Genomic DNA, 15,236 nt, shown 5'->3' with positions numbered 1-15,236 from the left:
GGCTCTCGGGGCTCCGCATCCAGCCGCCCCCCCCCCGCCCCATCAACGCACCCATTCAACCTTTAGACGCCCCACCCCGCCCCCCCAAACTCCACTTACTGCGCGCCTGGTCCTCCGCGCGCTCTGCCGGCGCACGCTCTCCATCCTGTCCACACACATGCACTTTAAAAACATTTATTTTATTTCTGGAACTGGGTGAAGGGTATTCAGAAGAGTGCGGCGGAGCGCAGCGCTCCAGCCTCGGAGGGTGGGCGCAGGGGGCTGGCCAGCGGCTCGGGGTCCCCCTCCCCTCTTCTTCCAGGCCCAAGAGCTTTCTCCTTGCCTGGACTTCGGGAAAGGCGCCCAGGATGCGTCTTTTACCCACCCCGTCTCCAGGTTTTCTCTTTTCTCCACGCACCAAGCCGGAGGCCCTTAAACTTTTAGTTTCCGCAGCCCTCCTTTTGTGTGACTGCTCCGAGGAGAAAGAACGTCTGTTCGCCGCGGCTGCCTCCGTCCGGCTGCAGCGCGCAGGGGACGCTCCAGGGTTAATGCGTCTTTGATACCTGAGATTTCCGGCGCGCTCGTTAATGAAAGTTACATTTTTTTAAATTGCGATGACTTTTTCTTTGTAGTTACATTGAGCTAGCTAAACTTTGACTTTATTGACTATATTTCACAAGAGCGTTTTGTTTGTTTTTGATTAAACTCACCAGGATAAACAACGGAAGGAAAGGAGACTACAAGGCTCTTTACTCCAAGTATATTCATAGTGCTGTTAGGTCTGTTTCCCCTCATTTCCTTACATTGAAACTGCTTTTGCTCTTGTCCTCTGACCACACTTCCTTGCCCCTCTCTGTTGGCAGTGTCAGCGGACAGCCAGGCAGAGCAAGACCCAAACTGAAGGGAACAGACCACTACAGGAAAAATCACATTGGAAAAAAATATATATAACCCAGTTAATTGTCTTATACATACGAAGAAAATCAAATCTGGAATTTTTTTTATTTCAAAATCTCTGAGCTGAAAACAAGTTTTCAGGTTTATTCATAAACCACTGATTCTACTAATGAATGAAGCCATTTGCTTTAGTTTTCAGGAAAAACTGATTTTCCAAGATTTAAAACCTCTAGAAAAAGGATGAAACTTGATCTTCTTTGCTTTCAGAAACAATATGTACTTTTTGTTTCTGTGGGTATGTTGCAGTCATCATTCTTGAGAAATCATTCCAAACAATGTTATTAAAATGTCAACAGTAGATTGTTCAAAAGACACAATGATTCTAAATACCTATCAGCATTTTGTCACAAAGCCAGATATCTTTAGTACAGAAGTTAATCCAACTATTGGTCAAGTTTGTTCTTGACTTGCATAAAATCATAAGTTAAATGTACATGTGTCCAAATAACTGAACTTGCTCTTTTAGTCAATGCATTATAATTCTCAGATTAAAACAAAAATCTTGGCTAATTCAGTTTCTTCTATTTGATCTTGGTATTTTAACATTTCACCATTTTAAAAAATAAAAGCAATTCAGAGCATTTGTTCTTTAAACTACAGGCACACTTCAGTTTGGAATTTCTTAGATAACATAATTTAAATATTACCAGACACGATTCAAACTAGTCTGGAAAAAAAAAAGTACATTTATGAAGACCTGGTGTAAAACCTTATCATGTACCTAAGTTTTTACATATGGCAAAATTCACAAATACAACAAATCTACCTTGCAATATTGAATCAGACTACTTAGTTGAAAAGAAGGCACAATTGGAATTCATAGATCTCAGATGTTATTTATATCGAAGTCCCCTTTAGCACTTATAACTAATTTATTTGGAATTATAAAACATAGTATGTCAGACTAATAATTTGATTATTCAAAAAAATGTTGCCCCTTTCTTTTGTTCATCTTGAACATCATCTGGGCATAATTCACAAGGAGCCCCAATGAGTGCATAGATCAATCTAATCCTATTTCCTTTTGGAAAGCAAAACTTAGGCTGAAGTTTTTATTAGTGAGCCTAGTAAGTAATCAATAGACATTTTTGCCTGAATTAAGCTGCCCATATGTTGGCTCATTTACTTATTTATTTAACTCTCCCAGAAAGAATCTAAGAACCCACTGTCTACATTTCATAGGTCTGACATTCTTTGATGTTCAGAACATAAAGTGAGTCACTTCCCACTATGTTCCTAAACAGACAACAGTCACAAAAAAAGGAGACTTAGAAGGGGAAAGAACTTATCAGAAGACAGTTAAAACTATAGGGAGTGGAAAAATCCCTATGCAAATTGCAGATCTTAATGCAGTTAGATATGAATTCTAAAGAGTTCAAAGGGTTCAACACTTTTTTCCTAAGAATATAATAATTCGCTGCTTTTTTAAAATTATGTCCAAAATTATTCTTTCTTCAAGGTGTTTTAAGTATGAAGCAATTTTAATTCTTTTTTTTCTATTTATACATAATACATTTCAAATTTCTTTGTATATCCATAAAGAAAAATTGAAAGAAAGCATTCAATTATTTTGATACATTCAAAATTAAGCTGTTAGCCACAAATCTGCCATTACAAAGGAACACCTAAATGACATACTCCACAGAGTATGTCCACATCCCCAAAACATAGTTTACCTGACACTTCATGACAATTCAAAACATAATTTATAACAATACAGGTGTTATGGTAAGGGAAAAAAAAAAGAAGCTTAATAATATCTGCAGATGTGAGCATGTTAAGGAAAGTTAGAATATGTTCTGCATTCCCTACAATCCAATCAATTTAACTACTCAATCTAAATTTTTATTTAAGTAATGGCAAAATCATTGACTTATTCATAATATTTGCTAATTGTTTTTAAAAATAAATCTACAAAGGACAAAGGAAACACCCATTTCCATTTGTTTTATGTTAAATCAACATCTAACCACTCATGGTGATTTCATTCAAAGAAAACAGAAGGAACTCATTAGTTTATGTGGTTAGAGAGATTGATGGGCTTCAAGCATTTTAACCATACATGTTTTTTCCAACTGTAGAAACTCGTGTTTTTAATTTAAGCAACTTGAAGAAACTAAAGATTATTTTATTCAATGGGCTTATGTATTTCTGATATAGATAGTATGCTAATTTTTAAATTTATTTACCCTCCAACTATATTTATTTAAAGGGAAGTAATCAGGTATTTGTCAAAACAGAACATGAATAATAATAGTTTAGGAAATGAATTAAAGAACCTAAAGAAGTTTGGAGATGGACATTATTGCAAAATACTGTGATTAGAGTAAGTCAAGAAAATGGTAGCTTCTTCACACTAGCAAACTTAGATATATACAAGCCAGTGGTCTAAAAAGGGGCTGCTCAGTGGTGAGATGAAAAAAAGATATTGGGAATTGACCGAGGGTGGAAAATTTCCAAGAAGTTTGAACTATTTAGATGTTGAGAAGTATCAATGAGGGAAGATTGTGTCTATTTGAGGGAGCATAGTTTTGTCTGTGATTAGAGCTTGTAAAAGTTTTCAAAAGAAACAAACATCAAACAACAATAACAACAAGAAGAACAAAGTGAAATTACTCTACACTCTAATTCAGAAATAGAAGTAAAATCAACTAATTTTATCCTAAATTTAACTCAGGTTCCTTTTCTTCCTAATTACTGTTTGATAACACTTGGTAGTGAAACTAGTTTTCCCTACTCTAGAAAATGAACTATTTTAAAGGTCTAGAGCAGATCAAAGCAATATATGAATACCAAACTCAACTAGAATTGGTTGGAAGTTGCTAGCTTTGTTTTTCATTTTGGCTTTACCACACATGTAGGCTGAAAAGAAATAAAAACTCATTTTCCATGAGAGCAGAAACATATGAAAGCATTTGGCAATACCAGTAAGTTTTTAACTATTCTCCCAGCTCTCTAGGCTGAGTAAATTTTGTCCAAGGTCAAACTTTACCCAAAATGTAGAGGTGAGTCATAAAAGTACAGATAATTTAAAGTATAATATACATATGATTATGGTTTGCTGTGCTTAAGGACATTGTTTATAAATATATAATCACACATACTATTAATAGCCATCATTTTGTAATTAATACTTTTTAAAATATCTACCACTACAACTGGCTACATGACATTTTCTGTGTTTCAAGTGTTTAAATATGTATAATTGTATATAAAATATAATTTTTTATACAATTACAATTATGATACTCAAAAGCAGGCAAATTTAAAAAGATATCCCTCATAATCATGACTATGATTATTTTTTGTTATGCAGAGTTTTGCACAAACTTTGAATTAGTCTTTCCCATAGATTGTTCCCATAATTCTTGTTAATCTCTACACCTTGAGGATTTTCTATAATTGGGTCTTATAGATCTTCTTCTATCAATGCTCTGTCAAACCAAGAAATGTAACTGTAAGAACAGCTTTTTATAAAAGCTATTTATACTAATTTACAATCACTATTTTGTTCATGATAAATACTCATAATCAAATGTTTTCTTATTTAAAATATGTGGTTTAAAAACAAACCTCCAAGACTGGAGTTGAAGCTCAGTGATAGATCGCTTGCCTAGCATATGTAAGGCGCTGGTTTCTATCCTCAATACTACATATAAATAAATAAAATAAAGGTATTGTGTCCATCTACAACTAAAAATATTTTTAAACTTCCCTATCTCCTTTTAATGTGCAAACCTCTACCCCTGTAAACAAAGAAGATGAAATGTCTTTAAACTTTCTTTGAAATTATTAAAGATAAATTGAGTAACCTAAAATTACAATTTTTTGTTTGAATGTGCAGTTCTTGGTAAAGTATAATGCATTGCTTTGGTGTAGAACAAAGCAAAGAGAAGGCTAATAGTAGCAGTAACTCTCTATCAAATCTGAACCCTTAAAGATAGCCAAATAGGAATTGTGCAGAATAGTCAAAATGGAATTTTTAGTGCCTCTGGGAATATGACTTTGATTATTCATGTCATATTTTGTTATAGTATGGCAAAACTTGCTAAAGGCAGTTAAGAGTCACAAAACTAGTTCAAATGCCTTCTTTGGATTTTAGAGAGCCAAAGCTATAATTATATCATACTTCAAATGTATTAAAAATACATTAAAGTTTTCATAATTATACAGCATGAAATAATAATTGTAATATGTAGCCTTAGTATTTTTTTAAACACCAAATTTGTTTCATTATTGAAAATATTTTATGGTTGAAAACTGTATAATATGAGATGTTGACCTTGGCTTTGATTGATCATGTAAATTAGGCATTACACATTTTCATTATTTTGTTTTCTAATATGACGTTTGTTTGTTTGTTTGTTTGTTTGTTTGTTTTCGTACTGAGGATTGAACTCAGGGATGCTGTACCACTGAGCTACATGCCTAACGCTTCTTTTTTTTTTTTTTTTTTCATTTTGAAACAGGGTCTCACTAAGTTGCTGAGGCTGGCCTTGAACTTGCAATCCTCTTGCTCCCACTGGCTTCCCAAATCGCTGGGATTGCAGGCATGATTGTGATTCTTTTTACTCCACTCTGTAGCTTTATTTTTGAAGGCTTTCATTTGTTGTGCATATTTTAGTAAAAATAAATTTGTCTGAACATGTAAGAACTAGAACAGAAATTTGCAAATTAAAATGCTGTCTTTTAAGCCCAGTTCTCCTCAAGTCACATAGTTTCTTGATAGGATAATAGAATGTTTCTATCTCTATTCTCAAGAATAATTTAAATCTTTATGGTTCAGTTTTCAACCCATTGCAGTTCTTTACAATGCATTCTTAGGGTCACAATGAAATCAATCACTCAGGTCCTAGACCAAACAATGATATATAATAGGCATATGCTTTTGTGATAAGTAAAAGTAAGTATTTTAGGTAAAAAAAGTGAGTTTTCTCTAGAATTAGCTTCCGAATTTAAAATCACATTAGAATATTATTTATACCTCAAAAGAATATTGAAATTATCTTATAGTGATAAGTTTTTGGTTTTGTCGAGTGATATTTACTGAAGAAAGTATGGGGAAAAAATTAGGCTAAAAATAAAAATACATAAATAACCTGTTCAGTAACTCTACATTAAAAAGATATTGCTGAACCATCACCTGGATATTCTTTGAATGCTTTTGTTTTGGTGATGGAAATGTGTTTTACCAAATCATCCATACTCTTTTTAAATTGTCCTGCTTACCAAAATCACAAATCAACAATATAACTAAAGAGGATGATTAGTATATTAAGAGTGCCCACCATCATTTTGGAAATGTAATTTAATCTCTGACCCCAGTTTAATTAGGACTATGTCCTTAACTACTTGAATTAATGGCCCAAATTCAAATCACATATTCTTGGGGCAGGGAGTTGTTTGGTTGGTTGTTTCGTTTTTGTTGTTATTGTTTGGTTCTGCAAAGCAGAGGACTGAACCCAGAGCCTAAGGCAGGCTACAAATCTTCTACTACTGAGTTATATCCCCAACTCTCAAGTCATATTTTTAATTGTTCAGACAGTATAAAATATACTGCAAGAAAAACTAATTTCCTGCTTATTATCTAATGATAATTGAAACACAATAATTCATTATAATACTAGGGAATTGCTGTATGCAGAGTGGCATGTCTAAAAGAAAAAGGTGATGGGTATAACAAGAAAAAATATTTATAGTTTGCTAAAATAAAATTAGAAAAAAGTTGAGGATAATTGCTGACTATAAAATGTAAATGTTCATGGAACACAAGAATATGAATTATTTTTAAATAATATGAATCCCAGGAAGGCTATCATTTCAGATTTAAAAATAAAGTTGTGTAATCTAGTAAGGAATCTGAAAAATATCTACAAGAATGAATTTTGACATTTTCATGTAATTACTCAATATTTACTTTCTTTCCAATGCCCTATTTCAAAATGATTATGTACAGGCACATACATATAAACTTATGATTATATGATTATATATGTATAATGTACACTTATAATTACATATATGTTTATTTTATGCAGGTATAGATTTGAGATGATAATGCTCACATATATGCATATATTGAATATTTTTATTCAGGAATAAATCATGTAATATCAAAAATAGATACTAGGTTGAATACTTAGAAAACTATTTTTAACTGCTTGGATAAATTTATAGATTATCAAAATTTGGAAGTAAAGTATTTTGTACCCTATAACCAAGGGAAGTCTCTTCCTGCATGAATTTTCCAGTTAATGAAAGAAGTGTTTAAATACTCTGTAGTTAGATTATTAACTTCTACAAAGCTGAAACAGATGTGTGTCTTAATATACCATTAAATTTATGATATACATAGAACCCTCACATAGAGCTGAGCAGAGGCCAATGATTCTAATTTGCTCTAGATTTATAATAACCTGATCTGGTTTTTGTAAGTACTGCAACACTTTAAACAAAATTAGAAAGCAGTTGTGCTTTGTGTGATTAAAGATGCAATTCCCTTTGGGGTAATGAGAAAAGTTAGAACATGTTTCTTTCTTTATGGATGTTTCTATCATAAACAAGAGTGCCATACATTATATATTTTTGTTACTATGATTTCCTTGTTTTTAATTACAAAATAAACCAATTGAATTTTAGCAGAGTCTCAAATTGAAACTATGCCAAAATTTAGCTGAAGAATGTGTACTGAGCTTCATAAAAATCTTTAAAATTTTTCCCAGGGTCTTAAGGTCTCGTTATACAAATGCTAGTTCACAATCATTTTGTACAACAAAACATCTTTCTGGTCCAAATCTACGCAGTAGAAAATCTTGAGTGCCAAATACATTTCAAAACCTAGGAAATGATGTGAATAAAAGTGTTCAAGAATAGTGACTACTGGATTCATATGTTACAATTTTTTTCTCATTATAAAAATAATAACATTTAGAGCACATTAATTAAAACTTGGGTTCTATTTGGTGAATTATTATACATCAGCTCCTAAACACAAATCATTTTAAATACTTTAATTCAAATACTATTACTATTGTTTTCTTTAGAAAGTCAGAAAATGTTGGTCTAAATATAATTGTAAACATATATGTGCATATTTATGTATACAGAAAATAAGTATACACAAAAGTATTAATTCATTAAAAGTTTATCTCTTATAAAACCTTTATTAGCCCTTGAAGTCTTTGCCACTTCATATAAAATGATTTATCTTTTGAATAACAAGGTTCCATTAATCTGTTTGACAAAGGAATTTTTAAATCACTTAAATAATTTATTTGAATGAATTATTTAAATTCTGTAAAATATATATATGCACATGTAAATGTATATATCTGTGTCTATATATTTGTGGTCTAGCACAGTATCACAAAAGAAATACAAAAGAGAATTCAGAATACATTGTCCTTGATAGCAGCAGTATAACTTGGTGTTACTGCCCATGTGTTCTCTGATCACCCACTGTTTGCATAGGACCCCTGTTAGAAGGTTATTTATGCTCCATTTGGCAGACAGAGTGATTTAATGTCAGAGAAACTTGCACATTGTTTTCTATATGCATTTTTAACTTTGCATTTTTACTGAAATTGTAGGCTGACAGTTTTCAAAATGTAAGAATAATAAAGACAATTATTCATCAGAGATCGAAATCTTGCTTTCCTCAATCTAGTGCTGTGAGTGCTAATGGAAAGTGGTAAACATACTCCTTCCCAGAGAAATAAATCATCTGTGGATAAAGAGGGCAAATATTTATAAAAAAAAAAACAAAAAAGAAATAAGGATATACATATACATATAAAATTATGAAGAAATACACAAAACTAATTAGGACATAAAGATAAAAAATTCCCTCAAATAGAACTTATTCTTGTTATTCTTCCTCTGAAGATGTATTTTTACTCATAAAAGTAATGAAAATGATTGAATAATTCTCCAACTATGGTGAGGTTATAGAATAAATATGTGACAGGTTCTTGTCAATTTATTTTTAAATGTGCAAGAAAATTAACTTTCATTTAAGTATCTCAGTCACTGAACATAATGATATGTATCTGTTCTTTTGTCCTGCTAGTCTCTTTTTTGAGGGGAGACTTTATCCGGTTTTCTTCCCTGTGTGTGTACTCGTCTCTTTATTGTGTTAGGTTTTGTTGGGTTTATTCAGTTTTTATTTCAGTTTTGCAACTGATCCTTTTGACAAATTCCTTTAATTTACCAGAAAGGTCCTAATTTTACATATAAAAATCCCTATATTTGTGGCATTTAGTAAATTTGGAAGCTGCCCTCTTCTCTAGTCCTTTTTTCATCTAACAATTCCATAAACCCAGCTGTAAGATTTTTTTTACTTATTACCCTTGACACTTAAATTTTAGGAGGGAGGCATAAGAAACCCTCTGCATTTTAACACAACTTTAAAAAACCCTGATCTATCCTAGTAGAGTCATTTTTTTTTTTTTTATAACAGGTAATCAACCCAGGGGTACTTAGACTCTGAGCCACAGTCTGTTTTTTATGTTTTATTTTGAGACAGGGTCTCGCTAAGGCTGGCTTTGAACTTGCAATCTTCATGCATCAGCCTCTTGAATGGCCAGGATTACTGGCATAAGCCAGCTCTTTTGGTGAGTCATGGCCTTTTTAGGAAACAACAGTCTTTTCTTTTTTTTTCCTTGCAGTACTGGGGATTGAACCCAGAGGTGCTCTGTCACTGAGCTATATTCTCAACCCTTTTTATTTTTTTATTTTTTGAGCTAAGTTGCCCTAGCTGGCCTAGAACTTGGGATTCTCCTGTCCCCACTTCCTGAGTACTTAGGATCACAGGTTTGCACTACCACAACACTAGGCAACAAGTCAGTAAAAGCTCATTTTTTTTTTTAAGTCTCAATTTTTACATTTGGAGGAAAAAAAAATAAACTACTAAAACATCTGCTAGGCAAGCACTTGCTCTACCATCAGTCCACATTCTTGGAACTAGGAAAGGCTATCTACTTTGTATGACACGACAAGTAGCAGTATTGGATATTATTCAGAATGGCAATGTACCAATCACACTGAGGTAATTTTGAAACCCTCTACCTATTCTCAAAAGCTTTTTGGAGAATAGTGGTCTTTTCAGTGCCTAGCTATAGTTGGCTGATAGAAAGTATTTATGAAATAAATAAATTAGAACCCTATAATCATGAATATCATTAAAATATTTAACTCAATATTAAGGCTACTTCTTGTGCAAATATTATATAGCACTGCCTTTTGTTTTGGTACTGGGGATTGAACTCAGAGGCACAATCTCAGCCCTATTCTGTATTTTACTTAGAGAAGGAGTCTCACTGAGTTGCTTAGCACCTCACTTTTTTTGAGTCTGATTTTGAACTCGAGATCCTCCTGTCTCAGCTTCCTAAGCTGCTAGGATTACAAAGTTTTTACGTGTGTTTCTTTTAGGTAAACAGAAGCACATATGGAGGCAATTAGCTGAAGGACTTTCTAGTTTTTACTGTTAATTATTTTACTGAGTGTATGTGTGTGTGTATTTGGGCACAGGTGAAAATATCTCAAGGAAGGCAAGAAGTTAAAGCATTTCTGTTAGTGAATTTGGAAAAGTGGAAATGTCAGCTGACCATTACATTTTACCTGGGTCAGCCCTTCTCCCCTGTACCCTTTCTGTCCCAACAATTTAAACAAGATAAAGATAAATCCAGGGAACCTCAAAAATTAAATTCCATGAGACTTTTTCAAGGGTTATGTTTTGCACCCTAACATTTTGGATTTAAGGCAAAACATCTTTGATGAATATACATTATGCAAAAAGTACCATATTTCTTTCTTAGCTCACTTGTGACTCACTGAGCTCTCAAAGCCCGAAACCCTACCTCCAGGAGCCAAAAAACATTTTAACCAATTTTGTCCTGCCAAATTCCAGAAAATTATATTAATGTTATCTTAAAGAGTAAATTAATTAATAGGAATTTCCAAGGAAGGAGATGTTCTGATTTTCTGCTGACACTTTAAATGTATTTTTTGTTGTTGTTTATGTTTCAAAATCCCTAGTAATACATAATTCCTGAAAAAAAGCCTTTGTGCTCACTGTAGTAACCTTATTGAAACTCTACTCTCCTTTAGTTAACAATTTAATGAAACTTTCATTTAAATGGTATTTTCTTAATTCTATTTGAGAATACATGAACACCACCTGCCTACCATTTTATTAAAGAATTATCTAGACAGCTTTCCTGTTAAAACTTTATTGGAAGAATGTGTTGTTAATTGTTGGGGTACAGCCCATTTAAAAGAAAAGCATCACAAATAACTTACTGTGTAGACTGGATATGAATGCCTATGATTGGTTCTGCTTCATTTATTCATTTAATTTATTTGTTTACTTAGTGACACTACTGAGGTTTGAACCCACGGGTGTTCTAACACTGAGCTACACTTTTAGCCCTTATGTTTTTTTTTTAATGAGGGGTCTCAATAAGTTGCCCAGATTGGCCTCAAATTTTCCATCCTCCTGCCTCAACATCCATAATACCTGGACTAACAGGGGTGTTCCTCTACCCCTGGCTGCTTCCCTAATAATAGGAAAGTTTCCTTCCTTCTTTTCTTAAACCTTTCCTCTTTCCTTCCTTTCTTTCCAGGGTTTGAACCCAAGGGCACTTTACTGAACTATATCCCAAACCTATTACTTATTTATTTATATATGAACAAGACCAAATAATCACTAAATTGTTGAGATTGGCCTCAAGCTTGCAATCCTCCTGCCTCAGCCTCCCCAGCACTGGGATTACAGGTATGTACCACTGTGCCTGTTTCTTTCTTTCTTTTTATTAAGCAAGGATCTTTTAAATGACAATAATAAAATTAAGCTTTTAATAGTCATAGTATTTATTTTTCAAAGATTTCATCTTGTTTACCTTTTCACTTTTTCTACCTAATATAAAAGATATACTCAGTTCTTAAATAATTACTTCGACCAATTGATTTACTCTGTTCATATTTTAAAATATGAAACATCTTTACTATTATTGTTAACTCTTAAAAGAATATATACTTTGAAAAGGGGAACTTCTGGGCTGGGAATATAGTTAGTTGGTAGAGGACTTGCCTTGCATGCACAAGGCCCTGGGTTTGAACCCCAGCACCACAGAAAAGTAGGGGGTATTTCTTGTCTTGATGCTTAATAAGCATCCCATAGGAAAATACCCAGTTGAATCTCTTTATAAATTCGATTCTTACCTAAAATTCTACAGTTCCATTCGGTCCAGAATTTGGTAAATGCCATTTGAAGTCACTTTACTCTGCAAATGCTTTTAAAACACCACACTGAAGTGCTTGACACCTCCATACAAAGAAGTCACAGATGTTATTTTTAAAAAATATAAACTATATTGACGATTTATCTTTTTTTTCTCCCTTACCTTGAAAGAGGTCTGAAAATGACTGTATAAATAGTGTATAGTCACTTAACTTTGATTAATGCTAAATTTTAAATTTCTTTTTTTTCTTTTTTAGATAAATAACATAATTTCAAAGGTTAAAATGTCGACCAGACTACCTCAGTTTAGATTTCAGCTCCATCATTTTCAAGCTATGTGTCTTTGAGCAAGTTAGGGAGTCTTATATTTAAATTAACTCTTTCTTTCCTCATTTATAAAAGAGGAGTAATAAATGCATATATCTTACAATGTCATTGTGAGGGTTATATGAATCAATACATATAGTGCCTGGCAAAAAATAACTATTCAAATATTTGCTATTATTTTGGTACTTTTAATAGCATAAAACAATTGAAAATTTTTTCAAAATGCCTAAAATTTTACAAGCTAATATGGAACAGTATTGACCATTCTAATTCAAATATATTTTAGCAAAGAATTTTCTTTTTTCCAGTGCTGGGGCTTGGCCCCAGAGCCTCATGCATGCTAAGCATGCACTCTACCACTAAGCCAAATTTCCTTTATCTTTGCTGAGAGCCACACCAAGAGAAGGGCTGTTACAAAATTGCCAGTACCCAGCAAAAACATGAGCTGATGATGAGACCAGAAAGGACTCACTAAATGGTGAAGCTGGTCAGTTACTTGTCACTCCATGCTTCCTGTCCTTCCCTGTTTTCTCCATCAAATAAGTTCATTCCAGTTTAACTTTTTTTTAAACTTTGACTATAAAGATGTCCTTCATGCTTAACTTGGTTGTACTACCTAATAAAAAACACTTCCAAAGGCTAATTCAACTTTTTTTTTTTTTTTAAGCTAAGTTACCTAAGGAATCCTACACATTCTTTTCCCAATGACTCATTCTGGCAAAGGTTCTTCCTAAGAAAGATAGCATCACAATGGCTTGGAGGAGAGGGGAGAAAAACCCAGATGGTTAAGGAACAGTGGTCTTCATTTCCACCATTAGTTCTAGGAATTAGCCTTTCCTTGTAAGGAAAGTAAGTCAGAGGAGAGAGACAATAGGCCCACTGGGTATAGCTAGGATATATAACTAGTTAACAGCTTAGTTCAGGGAATATTTGGCATTAATTTAATTTTATTTTTTCAGTGCTAGAGATGGAATCCAGGGCCTTGAGCATACTAGGCAATCACTCTACCACTGAGCTTTTGTCCCCAGTCCTGACATTAATTTTTTAAATGTATATCCATTTTACTATAGACCAAAAAATGAATTTTGGCAGTAGAAATTATCCCCTCATTAATATAGTGTACAAATAAAACAATAAGCTTGACTTCTTTGTTACATGGAGTTAACTCTTCTTGGAGCTGCCATTTTCTGTTTTTACTGAATTTAATTCAAGAGGAAGAGGAGAGCAGGGTAGGGGATGAACATTAATCAAGTACCATCTATGTGTCAAATATGGTGAGGACATTTTAATATTACTTTATTTTAGGGCTGGCATTCAGCTGGCGTGCACTGGCAGGGCTTTCTGGTAGTTTATGACCAGCATCTGTTCTGATCTATTGGTGCCCAAGCCCAAACATTTATACATTATTAAATATTTGAGTATTACCCCTACTTTAATCTTCAAAATAAACCTCCAGGGCTGGAGATGTAGCTCAGTTTTAGAGTGCTTGACTAGCATGCATGAAGCCTTGGATTCAATCCCCAGTATGGAGTTGGGGAGTGGGGGTTTACTCAAAATAACCCTCCAGGGAGATGGGAACACTGGGAGATGGAAGGAGAGACACCACTGGGACCCCTGCCTCTGACTCCACCTGCTCCTCCCCATCCTGCCTCCAGGAGGTATTTATTCTTCTCTGTGACAGTTTGGATCTAGAGCTGGGAGAGCCCTTTGTTTTTAAACATTTCCTTCTGTGAAAGTGTCTAGGCTATGAGTATAAATTCTTCTGGATAGCACGTTTGATTTTTTAAAGTTATGTTTTTCAACCCTGGCAGTGGTGTCTCTGGCAGCTGTGTGGCCCATAGGGAACCTGAGGAAGAGAAAAGTCAAGCCAGGTATGCTATGCCTGCATGCACCTGTTCCTGATTCATGCGGCCGCCTGGATCCAAGTTTTGAATCCTTGGCTACATACATTGGGAAACAGCAGGTGTGCATGTGGTAGCTAGATGCCTGTCCATTTACAACCAACCAGAAATGCTATCAGTCCCGTGGTAAATAAATAAAACGTGAGACAGAAAGGTTAACGTGCCTAACAGTAAAACAAGTATTGGAAGCTGAATCTTTCAGATTCCTTTTAGAGCCTACATTCTGTCCAGGTACATTTCTTGTTTCAACTTTCTCTTAGCTGAAAAACCTGTTTCTCTAAAAGCAATCTTACATAGCAGCCCAATATATTAATGAGAAACAACTATGTTGGCTCTGATTAAAGCAAAATACGGAGCAAGATTCACCCCCAGCTACATCCCCATCACTTCTGCAGCTCCTGCAGCCATCTTCACAAAACTCAATATTGGCTCTTAAGAGTAGAGTGGGGAAAAAACATTGACCTACAACGTGCTGCCACCCTCAGACCCACTCCACATTGTTCACCTTGGTAAATAATTCATTCAACAAACACACTGTGTAGCTATTGAATATGAGACTCGAGGAATACAAAGATAAATAAATACTGTCTGCCATCAAAAATCTCACAGAGAGAGGAGGAATAAAGAAAAAATAATAAGTAAAACAAAAACAACCACTGATTCTAATGCCTTTCTGTGTCAATTCTCACAACTGAAAGAGAAAGGGATGTTCTTCCTTTAACAGATGAGAAAACTAAAATCTGAAAGGTTAAGAGGATGTATTGTCATAGCAGCAAGGATTACCTCCCGGGTCTCAGGAATGCCAGAACCTATCCTTTTTCATCTGGAGGGTG

At 34.0% G+C, this 15,236-nt stretch overlaps 1 protein-coding gene and 1 long non-coding RNA gene across 50 annotated transcripts in view; one reads left to right on the top strand and one right to left on the bottom strand.

Annotated features, from left to right (window-relative positions):
- Adgrl2 (adhesion G protein-coupled receptor L2) overlaps positions 1-15,236 on the bottom strand; it is a 624,560-nt gene that overhangs the window by 178,022 nt on the left and 431,302 nt on the right. Inside the window, exon 1 of one of the 49 annotated variants that reach the window (XM_048814145.1) lies at positions 365-509. The exons of 43 other annotated variants lie outside the window; for them this stretch is intronic. The gene's annotated coding sequence lies outside the window, so the exon portion shown is untranslated. Of the gene's footprint in view, positions 1-99; positions 330-364; positions 510-15,236 lie in introns of those variants that run through there. 5 more of the 49 variants (XM_048814172.1, XM_048814154.1, XM_048814164.1 and 2 more) reach the window with 5 other exon arrangements.
- The window catches only part of LOC125620001, a 9,559-nt gene continuing 6,020 nt past the window's right edge, over positions 11,698-15,236 (top strand). Inside the window, exon 1 of the long non-coding RNA XR_007351586.1 lies at positions 11,698-14,373. This is a non-coding gene — a long non-coding RNA (uncharacterized LOC125620001). The remainder of the gene's footprint in view (positions 14,374-15,236) is intronic.

Source organism: Marmota marmota, unplaced genomic scaffold (genome assembly GCF_001458135.2).
Source record: "Marmota marmota marmota unplaced genomic scaffold, marMar, whole genome shotgun sequence".
NCBI lineage: Eukaryota > Metazoa > Chordata > Mammalia > Rodentia > Sciuridae > Marmota > Marmota marmota.
This window is presented reverse-complemented; position numbering and strand designations above follow the sequence as displayed.